General features: G+C 40.6%; 1 non-coding gene across 1 annotated transcript; it reads right to left on the bottom strand.

Annotated features, from left to right (window-relative positions):
• Positions 1 to 6,565: 6,565 nt before the first annotated feature.
• TRNAK-CUU (transfer RNA lysine (anticodon CUU)) lies at positions 6,566 to 6,638 on the bottom strand. Its single transcript has one exon. It is a non-coding gene; the product is annotated as a tRNA-Lys (tRNA).
• Positions 6,639 to 16,936: the final 10,298 nt, after the last annotated feature.

Here is a 16,936-nt window from a genome sequence, read left to right as displayed (position 1 = left end):
GTGAATCTATTGAAGTAAACCCAATTTTTTCTTAAGGACAGACATCAGGAGCACATAAAAAAATCATGTGCACAGGTTGTATTTTAGGGGGTAATTTTCCTTGATTATCAGCAACAATTTGATGTACTCATATCTGGAACATCTATGAGAAAGTTCAAGTGAGTAAATAGTTTCTGCATTTCATGATATGATTTTAATTCTCCCACCTTGGCTGCTTAGGGATGACAGCTTAATCTGATATCACGGGAAATAAGAAATAACTATATTTCCATGATCACTGAAAGTTCAAATTGGATTGTAAACTCAGATAGAGCTGACCTGAGGCTTATCAGAGCTGAAGCAATGGAACTGCATGAGAACAGAGAAGATTTAATCAGAAAGAATATTCTGCTTAAGAAAGTCTTTGCCCCACCAAAAAAAACACTTGAGTTTAGGAGAAAGGAGGACAGGAGATGAGAAACAGAAAAAAGGAACATTTCAAACATTTTTTAAAAATAGCACTTTTTCCTCCTGGTAACTTCCCCACTTAGGTTTGATAGAAAGTAATCCTGCATGTTCCTCAGGACATCTCCTGGAGATGTTCTTGAAGCAGGTGGAGTAATGGAGATTTGTTTTCCTGCCACACTGGAAAACGGCACTGACTGATAATATTGTACGTTTTTGTTTGCCATGCCTTTTTGCAGCTGACTTGCCTTCCCCTCTCATGGTAGCTTGGCTGCTTTATTTATAGATGTGATTTTTATCTTCTCTTATCCTCATGGGGCTGTTTGGAGAACCAAAGGAACTGTTATGAAAGCAACTCTAGGGAAAATAACCAAGCCTGTAGTACTGCAGTGATATCCTGAACTCACAGCCCCTTTGGAGGTTGGTGTGTTACTGAGGCCGAAGTGCATGTACATCACCCAGTTCCGAGTCTATTCACGGAAGACAGATGTGGGCATCGAAGCTGTTGCTATTGGATGATTTTTCTGCTCAGGCAGAATGACGTACTGTAGCTAAAGCTTTAAATTTAGCAAGTAGGATGATTGTTACTTCTCTAATGCCTCTGATTAAGGTCAGCAGCAGATGTTACTTTGGAGCAACTAAGCTTGCTTTCATGAGCAGATGACATGGGAAAAAAATCATTTTTTTTCTGTCTTGAAAATGGGGGAGTATCAGAAGGAAAAGAGTTATGTACAGATTGTATCAATTGTCTAATGCACTGTGACATGTCACCCCAAAACACAGTGACTTAAAACAGTACCCATTTATTCATACTTTTGCAATTTGGGCAGGGCTCAGCTGGGCTGGCTCATCTCTACTATGTGTGGTTATGGCTGGCCTCACTCATGCATTTGCAGTCAGCTGACTGGTTCCCAGGGCCTCTTTGACATGCCTAGCAATTGGCTGTGTGGCTTGGTTCTCCTTTGCATGGCTCCTTAGCAGGATAGCCTAGGCTTCTTACGTTGCATTGGCAGCCTCCCAACTATATAACATAAAACTCAACCCCCTTAAGAAATATTTCATCCTGGACCATTTCCTGTACTTCCTGAGAATGTGTCACAAATATTCTCAGAAGATACCCTTCCATTGAAGCTGTGCTGCTCTGCCAGCTGCTGCAGTGTTTGTCTACCCTTCCATTAGTTCAGCTAATGGTTCAGCTGCCATTGCAGGTCTCTCTTACTGTATACCTTCCTCCATGCATTCGATCCTCATGTCCCCAAAGCAGTGTGGCTCTCTGGGGCAAGGTGGGAAAATTGCTCCTTCCCTCTCTGGACTGCTATTTTGGAGGGGCCCCCAAGCAGGACTGCTGTGTTCTCAATTTTGCTCATCTTTCTCCAGTCTCTGTTGTACTTCATCCATTTCAGACATGCGTCCAGCATGGGCTTGGCTGGGAATGGTTGGATTTGCTCAAGGGCATCACACTGAATGAATCTAATGACATTTTATTTGACTAAGCCTATCATGCCCCAGTCTTTCTATCTTTAGGGTAAATTCTCCTGAGGTCCTGATTTTCCAGACAGCCTCTGATCTTTATATAACTGTCCAGCTAGGACCTCTACTTCACTAGCACCATTATCGAGTGAGGTTTGTCTGATTTGAGAGGTAAAGACATTAAGGAAAGGAAATGGGAAATTCAACTGCCTTGACTCAGGCAGTCACTGCAGGTTAGGGTAAAAAAAGAGTGAGATTCTATGGCTCTATTTAGTCCATATCTCACTTGGCAAAGCCTCCTTATCCTAAGAAATCAAAGGCATCCTGTAGGGGTAGCAGCGAGATACTCCATATGGCGCTCTGCTCTTTCTCACCCTTTTAATTTGGCGCATTGTTCAATCTTAATTTGCAATTGTCACAGCTGTGATCACATTCCCAAGTTCCACCAACTCCCAAAAGCCTTGAATCTGAAACCTTGGTGGTTTTAATTTTATTTTTGTTGAGAAAGGTTATGTTGTCACAATGGGTAAAACTGGCTCTTCAGTGAGGGAAAACATTTTTGGGGGGGAAAAAGCTAATTCTAATTTTGAATTAAACCTCAGAATGGGCTGCAACTGTGGAACCTCAAGTTCAGGAGAGTTGACAACTCAGCTATAATCAAGCTAACTGAATTGGACAGAGCAATGTGAGACATAATTAGCAATTCCATTCAGCGAGCTGTCTCCTGAAAAACTTAAAATACCTTCTAGGCCTCATGCATATTCAGTGCCTCATTTGCTATTGTTTTTATCCAACAGGTTGAAATTCAAAAGGAAAGAATTCTGAGTTGTCTGTCTCACTTTCATCCTCTGCATTCTCCTCTCTTTTCAGCAGCTCCCCCTCCCCAAGCCTGTCCCATTTCCATACAGCAGGTCACCCCAATGCCAACTGCACATTGACAAATACAGAATACTCTGAGCACATTTTTTCTCTTGCCTGTACGTTTGTCAACCTTTTCTTTCAGTTAGATAGACCAAGCAGGTACGTTTGCCCTGGGGAATTAGGACCATTTTGTTGTTGTGGTCAGGCTTCTGTCGGGAACTCTTTCTGTCCCCTGGTTACTGGGTCATGAGTGGGTCAGTGCTGAACTGGAGATTGATGATCCCACACTTTCCCTCCTGGTCTCCATCCACCTTGATGGGTTATGCTTTCACTTTCCTTGATGTTCCAGGTGGCTGGGCTTTTGCCTGGAGGATGTGAAGGGAGATCAGAAGAGGCAATGAGAGGAGAGGGGGAAAAAAATCATATATATTTCCATGTGTTCACTGTGTCCCCTGGTTAGCTGAGCCTGGGAGTTCCCCAGTAGAAGGCTGTCTCCTTGGCACCCAAAATGTGTAGGGTGTGACTCTTCTTCTGGAAGGACCCCTGAGGAATGATTGGTTGTTTGGAGAAGCAATATAGTACCATGAAGACAAGAGTCTGAGTTAGATCTAGAATCAAATCCTAGTTCTGCACTGTGTGGTCTAAGCTGTGTGGTCTTGACCAAGTTTCTTACCTCCCTAATCTTCAAATGCTTCATCTGTAAAACAAAGTTCCTAATGACCCTGTGCGTGGCTGTTAGGAGGATTACATGAGATAATGTACATGGAGGACCTAGCCAAGTGTCTGGCCTGTTATTGGTGCTCAAGAATTGTGTTCTTCTTTTTCAAGTTCCTTTTTTCCTTATCTTAGTCTTCATTTTCCTTTTCTTTCTGTTTTATTGTATTTTACAGTGTGATATCGGGAAATGTGAAATATGCTGCATTTTCAAAGAAATGACTCAATACTTTCAGTCTCTTTCCCTATAAACTTTCTAGCAATTAGTAAATGCTGATCTAAGTTTCATCATCTTTCCCCCCCCTCCCCTCTTAATATCTGGTAAAGGTGACTGGCCAAAGGCATACATTGAGTTCAATGAGAAATTAAATAGTTTTCTAATCTTAAATTCCTGGAAGCATCACCGTATTTCCTCACTTCAGAAGAGCCTCTTTCAGATTTTATTTTTTCCATCTGGGGAGCATTAGAATAAGACAAGTTTATTGGTAAAACTTCATGTTAAAATTTTCAATTTGCTGACCTAACTTCAGCAGAAGCTTTGATTTTCTTGTCTTTTTTTTTTTTAAACTGTGAAGTAGAAAGTTAAGGCATACTCAGCCGTGTAAATATTTTAGAGGAGGCTGAGATACACTCTAAATGGATTCCTGTATCGTATTTGATGGTAATTTTGGTAGTTTGGAATTTCAAGGGGAAATAAAAGAAGGAGAAATGTCACCAGGGTTGTAAATCATAGGAGGAGAGTTGAGAACTTGTTCCTTTGCAAAGTCACATTTGCCATAACAGGTTGACACCTGAATGAGTTCACAGGATGAAAAATGGATGCAAGGACTGGATTAAGTAGAAGCATTTCTTTCCCTCTGCCCCTTCCAGTAGATCTTATACGTATCATACCATATGGCAGGTGACTCAGCCTTCATTAATTACCATCACATGCTGTCCTCTAATTGTTTTCCAAATAGAAGTCTTGTTTTGTTCAAAATATTGCAAAATACTTGAGGGGATGGGTCATCTCACATACTTACTTGGTGTGACCTCCTACAGCTCCTAACCCCATTCTGTGCATGCATTATTGCAACTTGGGAACAGGATGAGAGAAAATGAAGCCCTGAGCCTATCTCCCATCTGTGGTGTCCCTCAGTTAATGAAGATGTTAAGGGCAAGGCTGTGACTCACCATGCTCACCAACAGAAGTGGATGTACAGGGAGGGTGAAGAGAGGCCAGAAGAGAAGCCTTTGAAAAGAATACGTTGAACTCCAACAATGGAAAGAGATGAAGAATGTCATGAAGATGGGGAGAATGTGAAAGATGAAAGAGAACTGGTGATTGCTCAGCTGCCATGGAGAGAATTTGGCTGTGAACAAGTTCCAAAACAATTTCCATGTCATAAAGGTGGGGAACAGGGTAGAGGATAATCACTGGAAATCACAGCCCTTTTGACTGAATAACCTCAGTTAGTTCTTCAAGATACCCTCTTGTGTCTCTCCAGCAGGAGCTTGATAATCAGTACTTAATGAAGAATTGAGGGAGCCAGTATCCCAAAGAATGGGGATGAAATAGTTTCTGGACATTTGGAGCTTAGGGGGAGGTTTGCAAACTGTTAACAGTGAAAAATACCGTCCTTTGCCTCCTTGAGCAAAAGTTCCCAGAGTTTTGAAAGGAATTAATCTGGTGTTTCTACTCTAACCCCAATAGAATCCTAAATCCTGAAAAGTCTCTGCAAAAAGTATATTTTGTTGACAGGTTATTGTATAGGGTATAACCTCCTACAAAAATCTTGTCTAAATCCACCAGAATGGTGAAAATGAATGATACTATGTCAAAGTCATTGCTGTATTTGCTACATGGCCTTCGATTTTTTGCTTCTTTTTTCCCTTACACTTTTTTTAAAAGCAGTGAGTCTATTGAGAAATCTTATTAAAAATCACAAACTGAACAGCAGACCTTTTTTTTTTTTTGAGAACCAGAAACAGATTTTAAATGACAACAAAAAAAAACCTCCTTTAATCTTTTTGTAACGTCTTGACAGTTGTGCCAGAAGATGTCTGCTTCTGCCTTCAAAATATAATTGCTTTGGGTCTGAAACAATTCATTTCCCACTCTTTTTCCGCTACTAGAAATCCTTGCCCTTTAAGCTGGATATTTTCCCTTAATTTTGTGGCTACTTTTTTGGTAAGGTAATGGAAAGGGGTAGGCAGCCAGGAGGCTAAGGAGACCAGAATGAATGTTGTAACACAACACTATGCCTTGTGAATGTATAATGTGAGATAAAGAGAGCATCTGTGAACCAAGGAAAAAAAACTGAAATATTCTGTCATAAAAATGAGGTTGACTGTCACAGAGTTGAATATCTAGTGTCACCAAAGATATTTGACCTTTCTAAATCCATCAAAGCATCTTTCTATTGCTTTGTTTTCAATAACTCAAGTGAAGTCATATCATAGTTGAAAACCTTAGCAGTTAGTGTCTTAAAGATCCCAAATCTTACTTGTATTTTCTTCAAAGAAGCATTTTATAAATATTGGAATAAGAGTGTCATCAGATTTCCATAAAATCCGCCTCTATGGACTTTTTAGCACAGACTTTTCTGATCTATAGAGTAAACCTAATGAGAATCAGAAATAGGTGATCTCAGCAAGAAGGGAAGCTTTAAAAAAAAAAAAAAGAAGGGAAGCTTTAATGGAGTGGGATGGGGAATTTAGGCATCAGTGAGAATCCATAACTGCAAAACGACATGGTGTGTCCTAATCCCTAAACTCAAGCCTTGAATCATGAATGACAGAATAGGAAAAAAATAAATAAAGGGAAAAGAGGACGTGAAACACAGTCAGAGGTGTTGACCACGCAGTAAACCTGATAGTTTGGGCTTCTTGCAATGTAGTGTACATTTTTTCCCAATATATTTCTGTCATTTTTTTTCCAAACCAACTCTGTGAGAGTAAGTGTAATTCATTAATTATTTTATGACTCAGTTTTTAAAAAAATATTTATTTATTTGGATGTGCTGGGTCTTAGTTGTGGCACGCAGGATCTTCCTTGCGGTGTGTGGGATCTTTAGTTGCAGCATGTGGGATCTAGTTCCCTGACCAGGGATCGAACCTGGGCCCCCTGCATTAAGAGTGCGGAGTCTTAGCTGCTGGACCACCAGGGAATTCCCTGACTCAGTTTTATGAATATTTTTGGCTTCTTTGCATCTACTCCTCTCTATCGCCACTAGAGCCTGGAAGAGGACTGTGCCATGCAGTTGGGGGACTCGTGGGATTAAGCAACTCAGTGCTGTCCACTTCTGCCCAGATTTGATCTGCTGGATGAATTGAGATTTGTCTTGTAGAGCATCTTCTCCGCTTTCCTAATTTCTTGAGAAATAGGAAATACAGGAATAAAAAGAGGGAAAAAAAGACAACCCCAATCCTCTGTTGCAGGACCCTTTGGAAAACTGTATCAGGCACACTGTTGCTTCCACTCACCTGGAAGCTACTTAGCTATAAGGGCCAGGGCAGAAATGGTGCATTTCTATGTAGGCAGGAACCAAGGTGCGCTTGGAGAAGCAAGTCCAAGCCCAGGTTTTCTTCTTTCTTAAGGGATACAAGGATGAAAATCAATATGCATTAATCACGAGCGCTTCCTGTGAGCTGGGCATTGTGCTTGATTGTCCCCCTTCCCCGCCCATGATATATGGTTGGGTCTCCATCTGATTCCCCAGAAGACAGGGTCACCAGTAGTCTGGGGGAGGATCAGTTATCTTAAAATTAACTCATAGTTTATGCTGTGTATTACTGTGCTCTCTTAGGAGTTTCTCAATTGATGAGAACAAAGATTCAGTCTTACTAGCTGGGTCCAAGACCTAGAAGTAAGAAATTGATTATTTTTCCTTATATTTTCTTCCTCTGAGTCACATGCCCTGATATAATAAAGGTATCCCACCCCACCATCCATTCCTTAGGGGTGGTCTTTTTGTTTTTCTAACTCAATTCAGGACCTTATATGTCTTTTTCAAGTCTCTTAACTTTCTTTCACAGTCCCATTTCCAGGATGCTCACTATACTCCATTATTTTTCATTCCATTCTTCCTTCTTAGGAGCATAGCTCTTATCTATTTTGGTCTTTGGGAATGCTGGTAGTTTTATGCAAACCTAATAATCTTTCGTTATTATTAAGAGGCCTAGTATTTCTGGAGGATCAGTTACCTCAACTCAGAGTCCATCTCATTTGATCCTAAACACAGCTTTGTGAGGTAGGTTGTACCTTCCTTCTCTTACAGCTGAGGAAACTAAGACTCAGAGTTAGATAAGTTGCTTAAAGCATGTGAGTAATACACGGTAGAGCCACAAGTTAAACCCTGGTCACTTTGGGTCTATGTTCCTTCTATACAATGATCTCTTAAAATCTCACATTTATTGAATTGCCTACTAATAGGTCAAGTACTGTGCCAAGGCTACTGTGCTGAGGAATTCTAAACTGAAGTTGGCGTAAGAATTGAAGACTGTTGGCTTCCTGAACTACTGTGATGAGAGAGATTCTACGGTCCCGTCTACACTCAGTGGGAAAGGATGCTGGGATTCATTGTTAATGTCTATCGTGGGAGCATAATAGAGTGACTTTGCCAATTATTCATCTCCTGTCACAGAGTTGCCCAATAATAGCAGGGGCAGAATGATAGGGTATTTGAGAGCTAGGGTTTGGACTGATACAGATCAGATTCAAGTCCTGATTCCACCATGTATTTAGCTGTGATGTCTTGAGGAAATTACTCAAACTCAGTCTCCATTATCTCATTCTTTAAATGAGGATGATTGTAGTACCTGCTTTGGGGTTATTGTGAGGCTTGATGAGACAATGCACTTAAGCACCTAATATGATGCTTAGCACATTAGGTCTTCTGTTAAAAAGAAATGTAATGGGGCTTCCCTGGTGGCGCAGTGGTTAAGAATCCTCCTGCCAGTGCAGGGGACACGGGTTCGAGCCCTGGCCCGGGGAAGATCCCACATGCCGCAGAGCAGCTAAGCCCATGCGCTACAACTACTGAGCCTGCGCTCTGGAGCCTGTGTGCCACAACTACTGAAGCCCGTGGGCCTAGATCCCGTGCTCTGCAAGAAGAGGAGCCACCCAATGAGAAGCCCGCGAACCGCAATGAAGAGTAGCCCCCGCTCGCCGCAACTAGAGAAAGCCCGCGCACAGCAATGAAGACCCAACACAGCCAAAATAATAAAAACAAACAAATTATTTTTTTTTAAAAAAGAAAGAAATGTAATGAGGATGGACGGTTAACTGACAGACCACTTACTATCTTTCATTTTCCTTTCTCTAATCTTAGAGAGGTTACCTCTTTAAGGATACCTAGTTGACATATTTTTTCACAGTGACATAAAAGAGTAATTATTTCCCCATTTATTTCCCTGACAAGTTTCTCTTCACTTCCTTGAGATTAGAAGTCCTAATTTGGCTAATTGATTTAGTCAGTAATGAGCACCAAATGCTGAATATGACACTTGGGTAAGAAATCTGTAAAACCACAGAGGAAGGTGTAATGCATTTCGAAAAATCAGGATGAGTGTAATAATTTTAAGGGGCTGTAGGGGGGTACAGGGGAGAGAAAACCCTGTTGTCTGTATTTCGGGTGAAGATGACACTGCTTTTGCAGACCACAATTTCTCTGTGCTGCCATCTTGTGAGATAAGAGAAATATGGAAGGATTTGAGGAGGGGGTTAAAACTGAGAAATGTAGGTCCAAACACTGTTTCCTGTCCAAACTCCGTTAGCACCATACTGTCAAGTGCTCCAGCATCGTGAATGTACTTCCGTAGCTTATAATTGCCCTGTGCTTTGGTCAAGAGATGGGTAATTGCTCCTATGGGCCATAGATTTCCTGCTAGCAGCAGCTGATTGAAACCAGCCATATATTGCAGTTAAAAACCCCAGACTTGCTGCAGTGTTTACAGATAAACCTTCTGTGCGACAGTCATGTACTGTAACCAGCCATCCATATGTTAAAGGTATTATCCACGACCCCCTCATTTTCTCTTGAAGACAGATCAGCTGTTCTTTTCAGTTTGATTAAATTTCACTATGTGGGGTTGATAGGCCAACTATTTATTTTGTAGCTGATGCTTTAAGTAAAGTTGCATTTCTCTGGATCTAAGTTCTACTTTGGGGGCATTTGTTAATAGCCACACTACTGTAGTATTAGTTACTTCTGCAAAGTTTTTATTCCTCTTTTTCTACTCCTCTGATAAGCCAAATACAGCTATTAGCCTGTGTGTCTGTTGACGTCCTCAAGAATTGGAATCTAGTAAAGGTAAGCCATCCACTCATTAGCAATCATGACGTTTTGGGGTTTTGGAGAAGCTGAAGGGGGATTGTGTGTTTTCTAATTTTAATGCCACTTGCATCTGCAATGGACACAATGGATGATGCTACATAATATTAAAAGGTAGATGACGCTCTGTGTCCATACTCACCTTATGGGGGTTCCCATTTCTCCACCCTTGCAGTTGTATTAAATTTAGGCTTTAGAGGCTAAATGAACAGTTTGATATCTACCTATGATTCAAGTCTGTCCAGTGGATCTCAAGATTTTGGGTGGTTTTAATTCAGTTTCTCTGTTTATCAATAGTAACATCGATATCATCTTCTTCTTGCTCCCTTTATTCTTTTATTAAAAATTTATGTTTTATTTATTTTTTAATTTTTGTCTGCATTGGGTCTTCATTGCTGCACACGGGCTTGCTCTAGTTGCAGCGAGCAGGGGCTACTCTTCGTTGTGGTGCGTGGGCTTCTCATTGTGGTGGCTTCTCTTGTTGCGGAGCATGGGCTCTAGGTGCGCAGGGTTCAGTAGTTGTGGCACGTGGGCCCAGTAGTTGTGCTTGCAGGCTCTAGAGCGTAGGATCAGTAGTTGTGGCACGTGGGCTTAGTTGCTCTGTGGCACGTGGGATCTTCCCAGACCAGGGCTCGAACCTGTGTGCCTTGCATTGGCAGGTGGATTCTTAACCACTGGGCCACCAGGGAAGCCCACTCCCTTTATTCTTGAAGCAAGAATGAAAGATAAGAATGGTTACAGATAAACTGGGAATGCCTTGAACTTGTGAAATCAGAAACTCTGTCATTCCTACCATACCCTCCTTTTTTAAAAACTTCCCTGACAAACCTGTAAACTTGTTTGAAATTCATGAGTAATTTTTCTTACGGTAGGAAAAAAAATGTTTTTTTTGTGGTACGCAGGCCTCTCACTGTTGTGGCCTCTCCCGTTGCGGAGCACAGGCTCCGGACGCGCAAGCTCAGCGGCCATGGCTCACGGGCCCAGCCGCTCCGCAGCATGTGGGATCCTCCCAGACCGGGGCAGGAACCCGTGTCCCCTGCATCGGCAGGCGGACTCTCAACCACTGCGCCACCAGGGAAGCCCTTTTTTAAATATAAATTTATTTATTTAATTTATTTATTTTTGGCTGCATTGGGTCTTCGTTGCTGCACACGGGCTTTCTCTAGTTGCGGCAAGCGGGGGCTGCTCTTCTTTGCGGTACGCGGGCTTCTCATTGCAGTGGCTTCTCTTGTTGTTGAGCACGGGCTCTAGGCACGTGGGCTTCAGTAGTTGTAGCACGCGGGCTCAGTAGTTGCGGCTCACAGGCTCCAGAGCGCAAGCTCAGCAGCTGTGGTGCACGGGCCCAGCTGCTCTGCAGCATGTGGGATCTTCCTGGACCAGGGCTCGAACCCACGTCCCCTGCATTGGCAGGCAGGCTCTCAACCACTGCGCCACCAGGGAAGCCTGGAAAAATAAAAGTTTAATCCATTTTTTAAAAAAACTGAGTGACTGAAGAATTTATATCGTGATGGTCCGACCTAGTCAAATTAACAAAAGAGATGGGATTTGTCGTGTGTTTCCTTTAGTTCTATCTTCTCTTTTTTGCAGCTCTATCTTCCTTAGATATATGGAGCTGATCAATTTATTGGTAATGCAGTGGTAAAGAATATATTAGCATTTGCAGGGTTAGGTCTAAGCATGGGTTCCTGGAACCTCAGATAATGATTACTTACTTACCTTCCAAATTCTGAGGTTGAAATTAGTGGTTTGAGCAGAAGGAAAATATAGCAGTTGAAATAAAGCAAACAACACTTGTCCACAGTATACAAATCCATGAATTTGGTCGCACATGGGGTGTATATGTCCAGGTGTTAAAGAATGTGGATACAGGACAAGAAAACAAAACTTGTCTACTATGATGGTACAGTTTTATGAAGCATTTTAGCAGATCCAAATTTAACCCAAAGATGAAGTAATAATGAAATGTACAAAAATAGTTCTACATTAAAGGCCAAGGGAAGTGATAAATGAATGAACACTTGCTTGTAGGCCCAGGTACTTTGCTTGTATCTTCTTATTTATTGTTTAACTTATGAGGTAGATGTTATCTTCTTACTTAAAAATGAAGCAGGGTTTCCCAGAGGTTAAATAACTTGTCCCATGTCATAAAACTTGTAAGAGAACAACTAGGATTCTAATTCAGGTAGGCCTGACTCCTAAATCTATGTGCTTTCCATTATTTCATCCAGTCCTTGAATTTTTCTTATGATTTCTCTGAATATCAAATTTCCTTAGACTAATTAAACATGATTTGATTGATCAGTATTTGGTTTTCACTTGTTTTTTTAGGAACTCATTCAATTATTTATTCATTCAGCTAATACTTATTTTTGTTTCTCCCATGTGTCAGGCACCTCTAGGCACTGAGAATACAAGATTAATGAGACATGGTTCCTGTTCTTGAGAAGATTTCAGGGAGGGAACAGATATATAAAAGAAATACTTGTGATTCCATATGAGAACTACATTAGAAGTATGTCCAAGTTTCAGGGGTAGAACAAAAGAGTAAGTAATCAATATGTTTTGGAGAAGAGGTATTTGGCCAAGAGCTGTTTTTCTTTTTTTTAAAGGAGCTTTTTTTTTTAATCATCTTTATTGAAGTATAATTGCTTTACATTGTTGTGTTAGTTTCTGCTGTATAACAAGGTGAATCAGCTATACGTATACATATATCCCCATATCCCCTCCCTCTTGCGTCTCCCTCCCACCCTCCCTATCCCACCCCTCTAGGTGGTCACAAAGCACTGAGCTGATCTCCCTGTGCCATGCAGCTGCTTCCCACTAGGTATCTATTTTACGTTTTGTAGTGTATATATGTCCATGCCACTCTCTCACTTCATCCCAGCGTACCCTCCTCCCTCCCTGTGTCCTCAAGTCCATTCTCTACATCTGTGTCTTTATTCCTGTCCTGCCCTTAGGTTCTTCAGAACCTTTTTTTTTTTTTTTTTAGATTCCATATATATATAAGTGTTAGCATACAGTATTTGTTTTTCTCTTTCTGACTTACTTCACTCTGTATGACAGACTCTAGGTCCATCCACCTCACTACAAATAACTCAATTTTGTTTCTTTTTATGGCTGAGTAATATTCCATTGAATATATGTGCCACATCTTCTTCATCAATTCATCTGTCGATGGACACTTAGGTTGCTTCCATGTCCTGGCTATTGTAAATAGAGCTGCAATGAACACTGTGGTACATGACTCTTTTTGAATTATGGTTTTCTCAGGGTATATGTCCAGTAGTGGGATTGCTGGGTCATATGGTAGTTCTATTTTTAGTTTTTTGAGGAACCTCCATACTGTTCTCCATAGTGGCTGTATCAGTTTACATTCCTACCAACAGTGCAAGAGGGTTCCCTTTTCTCTACACCCTCTCCAGCATTTATTGTTTGTATATGTTTTGATGATGGCCATTCTGACTGGTGTGAGGTGATACCTCATTGTAGTTTTGATTTGCATTTCTCTAATGATTAGTGATGTTGAGCATCCTTTCATGTGTTTGTTGGCAATCTGTATATCTTCTTTGGAGAAATATCTATTTAGGTCTTCTGCCCATTTTTGGATGGGGTTTTTTGTTTTTTTGATATTGAGCTGCTTGTAAATTTTGGAGATTAATCCTTCGTCAGTTGCTTCATTTGCAAATACTTTCTCCCTATCTGAGCATTGTCTTTTCATCTTGTTTATGGTTTCCTTTGCTGTGCAAAAGATTTTAAAGGAGCTTTAACTGGTGTGTTGTTTTAAAAAAGAAATATTTATTTATTTATTATCAGTTAATTTATTTATTTTTGGCTGCGCTGGGTCTTCATTGCGGCACGTGGGAACATTTTTGCGGCATGCGGGATCTTAGTTGTAGCATGCGGACTTCTTAGTTGTGGTATGTGGACTCTTAGTTGTGGCATGCATGTGGGATCTAATTCCCTGACCAGGGATCGAACCCAGGCCCCCTGCATTGGGAGTTTGGAGTCTTACCCCCTGGACCACTGGAAAGTCCCTAACTGGGGTCTTAAGAGAGAGTGATGATGAGGATGCTAGTGACAATAGCTAATAGTTTTTGAATACTTAGTGTATTCTCAAAAGCTACCTATAAAGTCTTACCTCCTTTAAACCCCTCAACATCTCTAGGTATTATTCCTCTTCACATCTCTTCACATCTTCACAAAGACACAGAGTAGTTAAGTAACTACTGGATGGTAGAAGCAGGATGCAAATCCAAGTTATCAGCTCCAGAGTCAGCCCCATTTTGTGGCTCTGTTTGATCAAAGTAGTGGTGAATAAGGGTTTGCCTGGAAGAGTTGGAGTTCGAGTTGGGATAAAGGGAGGGTTGGGGAATTTGGAAGGGTTTTCCTGGCCAGGTGAGCAGCACATTGGAAGACAGAGAGATGTGAAACAGTATGGCACAAATTAGGGATTTGTAAGTAGCAGCACACAGCTGAATGTGCCTTGTACACTGAGGATTGTTGAGGAGGGGAACCCTGAGGCTGTGCCCAGATCATGAAGGACTTATTTGGACATAATAAGGCATTTGGACTCGGTGTCATTGAAGGATTTTAAGTAAGGGGATGAAATGACCCCGTCAGTTTTCATCACTAAGGTATACACAGGTAATTAGGAGAAAGTCAAAGTTTCAGCAGTATGCGTTAAAGCACTCAAAATACATTAGTAGCAGGAATTTTGATAACCCGAACTTAAAAAACATTTTAATAGTATTCATTATTTATCTCAGTATTTAAAGATGTGATGACTTCACCTTTTAATTGCCTTGCTTTCTTTCTAGTCAAAGCACTTCTAGCAATGAAGTTAGCCCAGTCTCTGAAACTGAAATCTGGAAATATCATAATCATTTATCTGGGTTTTAGACAGACCAGCATAACCTTAATCACTCTTTATGTTGCCTGAGATAGAGATTCATTCTGGATCTGAGCTTCAGATCACATTACTTTCTCCCAAAGGAGAGCCTCATGAAGAATTTGTAAATCACAGTTTTAGCTTTTTTGTCTCCTCAGGAGCCCATTCTAATGTTTCATAGACCATAACCCAAACTGCAGGCTTCTGAGCCCACGAATAGGTGTTGACAACCCATTATGGGAGGGAGAGCCATGGTTGAAAGGGCCACTGGGTTACTGGTTTTGATTGCTGCCTTTCTGGGCACTGCAGCTTCAGAGGGAACGCACCACCTACAGATTTAAAGCCAATAAGCAGTCTTAACCTCTCTTGATATTTTCTGCCTTAGATTGGATCAAGCATTACCTGACACTGGCAGCTGTTTTCCCTGACTTGTTTTGCTGTTATATGATGACCTTTTCTTTGTTTATTGTTTTATTTGAACTTGCTGGGAGTTTATATAATTGATGGGCTTGTATGCCACAGTATGTCTGGGAATCTGCTGGTAATATACTACAGTTTCTGAATGGGTAGGTTTTTCTTTCTCTCCTCCCCTACTCTCACCCCTAATGTCAGAAAGTCAACATCCCAACTGGTGAACTGACGTGGTAATAGAGACTCTTACCTGTGGGCAAAGGGTTTGGGTCAATCAGAGTCACCCAGGGTCAGCCTATATTAAAAATTTCAACATTTTGACAATCTCTTGAGCTCTGCTGTAATACCTGAGTTTTAGGTTTCAATATATTTCTGAACAGAGATCCATCTTTGTTCACATCGCCTCAGCTTGACTGAGGTGTTGAAATGTACAAATCATGAAATTTTTCATTACTTATCAAAAATAAGCAGTATGTGGTTCTCAATATAGGCTTGACAGCTAATCATTTAACATTTTTATCTGATTTTAAAAGCTATAGGCATTAAAGACAAAGAAAATGAAAAAAAGCAAGTTACAAAACAATGTGTAGGATCCCTTTTTTAAAAGCTAAATGTTATGTGATCTTAAATGAAAAAAACATGGAAGAAAAAGCATCAGAGAGTTAGTAGTGATACTGGATCACAAGGACTTTCTATGTCATCCCTCCCTGTATTACTGAGTATGCAATTTCTTGTATTTAGAAAAGTTTAAAAGCACAAGCAATATTTATGCTCCTTGTATAACTCAAAAGCTTCTAATGTGTAACAGAGTAGAATGATTAGTAAATGTAATTCAAATATATTGTATGTTTCAAATAAAGAAGTTAATTGTTCAGTTGATGTGGTTAAGCCTTAAGTTTCTGAGTTGTCATTTTAAATTAAACTGTGCTTAGGTTTTGCAGGAACAATTGAGTTTCTTACATTTTAGCACTAAGGAATCAGGCTTGGTAAGTTACTACCTTCATATCCTTAGAGCCTTGTTCAAGGCAAGCATCAAAAACACTTCCACTAGTTTTGGAAATTGATATGCAAATAGATGTACTTGTAATGACTCTTGTCCACCTGTGATGTTAGCCTTGGTCTTTAACTTGTATATGTCTCAGTACCTTCTCTGCCATTCAGTCAGCCTGCCCAGCATCTACTGGAAGTATACAGTGTACCAAATATTGTGATGAGTGTTCAGGATAAAAAAAATATATGGTTTCTGTCCAGAGAGCTCATGGTTTCTTTGAAAAAGCATTCAGTGTAAATATTGAATTTCATTGCTTATATATGTTTTCCTTTAGAGAAGTAGATGGTTTCTAAAATTGGTTATGCTTTGCCATCCCTTTTGAGAGGTGTTCTAAAGCAAGCCATGGGTGCCAGGCAATGTTGAGATTGAATATTTTATCAAGGAATCATTAAGCATCTAGCTTGGTACTGATTTAGTACGAATTCTCCATGAATGTTCATAGTTGAGATTTTCCTTGAGTTCCTTAGAAGGGATTTGGAAACCTGCAAGCAAGAGCTAGAGTTTCTGCAGGATTGTATAAAGTTGGTTCTGTGTCCCCTCTTCATGGAATAATACAGTGAATAAGAAGCCTGGAAGGGAAGAAAACCAACTAATAAGTAGTGAAGTGGGCAAAAGAAATGTCAAACTCAGAGGGTGTCTGTCAAAGTAGATCAGTGTCTTACTCCATTTGGGCTGCTAGAATAGAATACCACAGATTGGGTAGCTTATAAACAACAGAAATTTATTCCTCAGAGCCTGGAAGCTGGAGAGTCCAAGATCAAGGTGCCAGCATGGTCAGATTCT

The sequence above is a fragment of the Orcinus orca genome, chromosome 3 (genome assembly GCF_937001465.1).
Source record: "Orcinus orca chromosome 3, mOrcOrc1.1, whole genome shotgun sequence".
In the NCBI taxonomy this organism is placed as follows: domain Eukaryota; kingdom Metazoa; phylum Chordata; class Mammalia; order Artiodactyla; family Delphinidae; genus Orcinus; species Orcinus orca.
The sequence above is the reverse complement of the archived record's forward strand: the minus strand, read 5'-3'. Positions and strand labels throughout refer to the sequence as shown.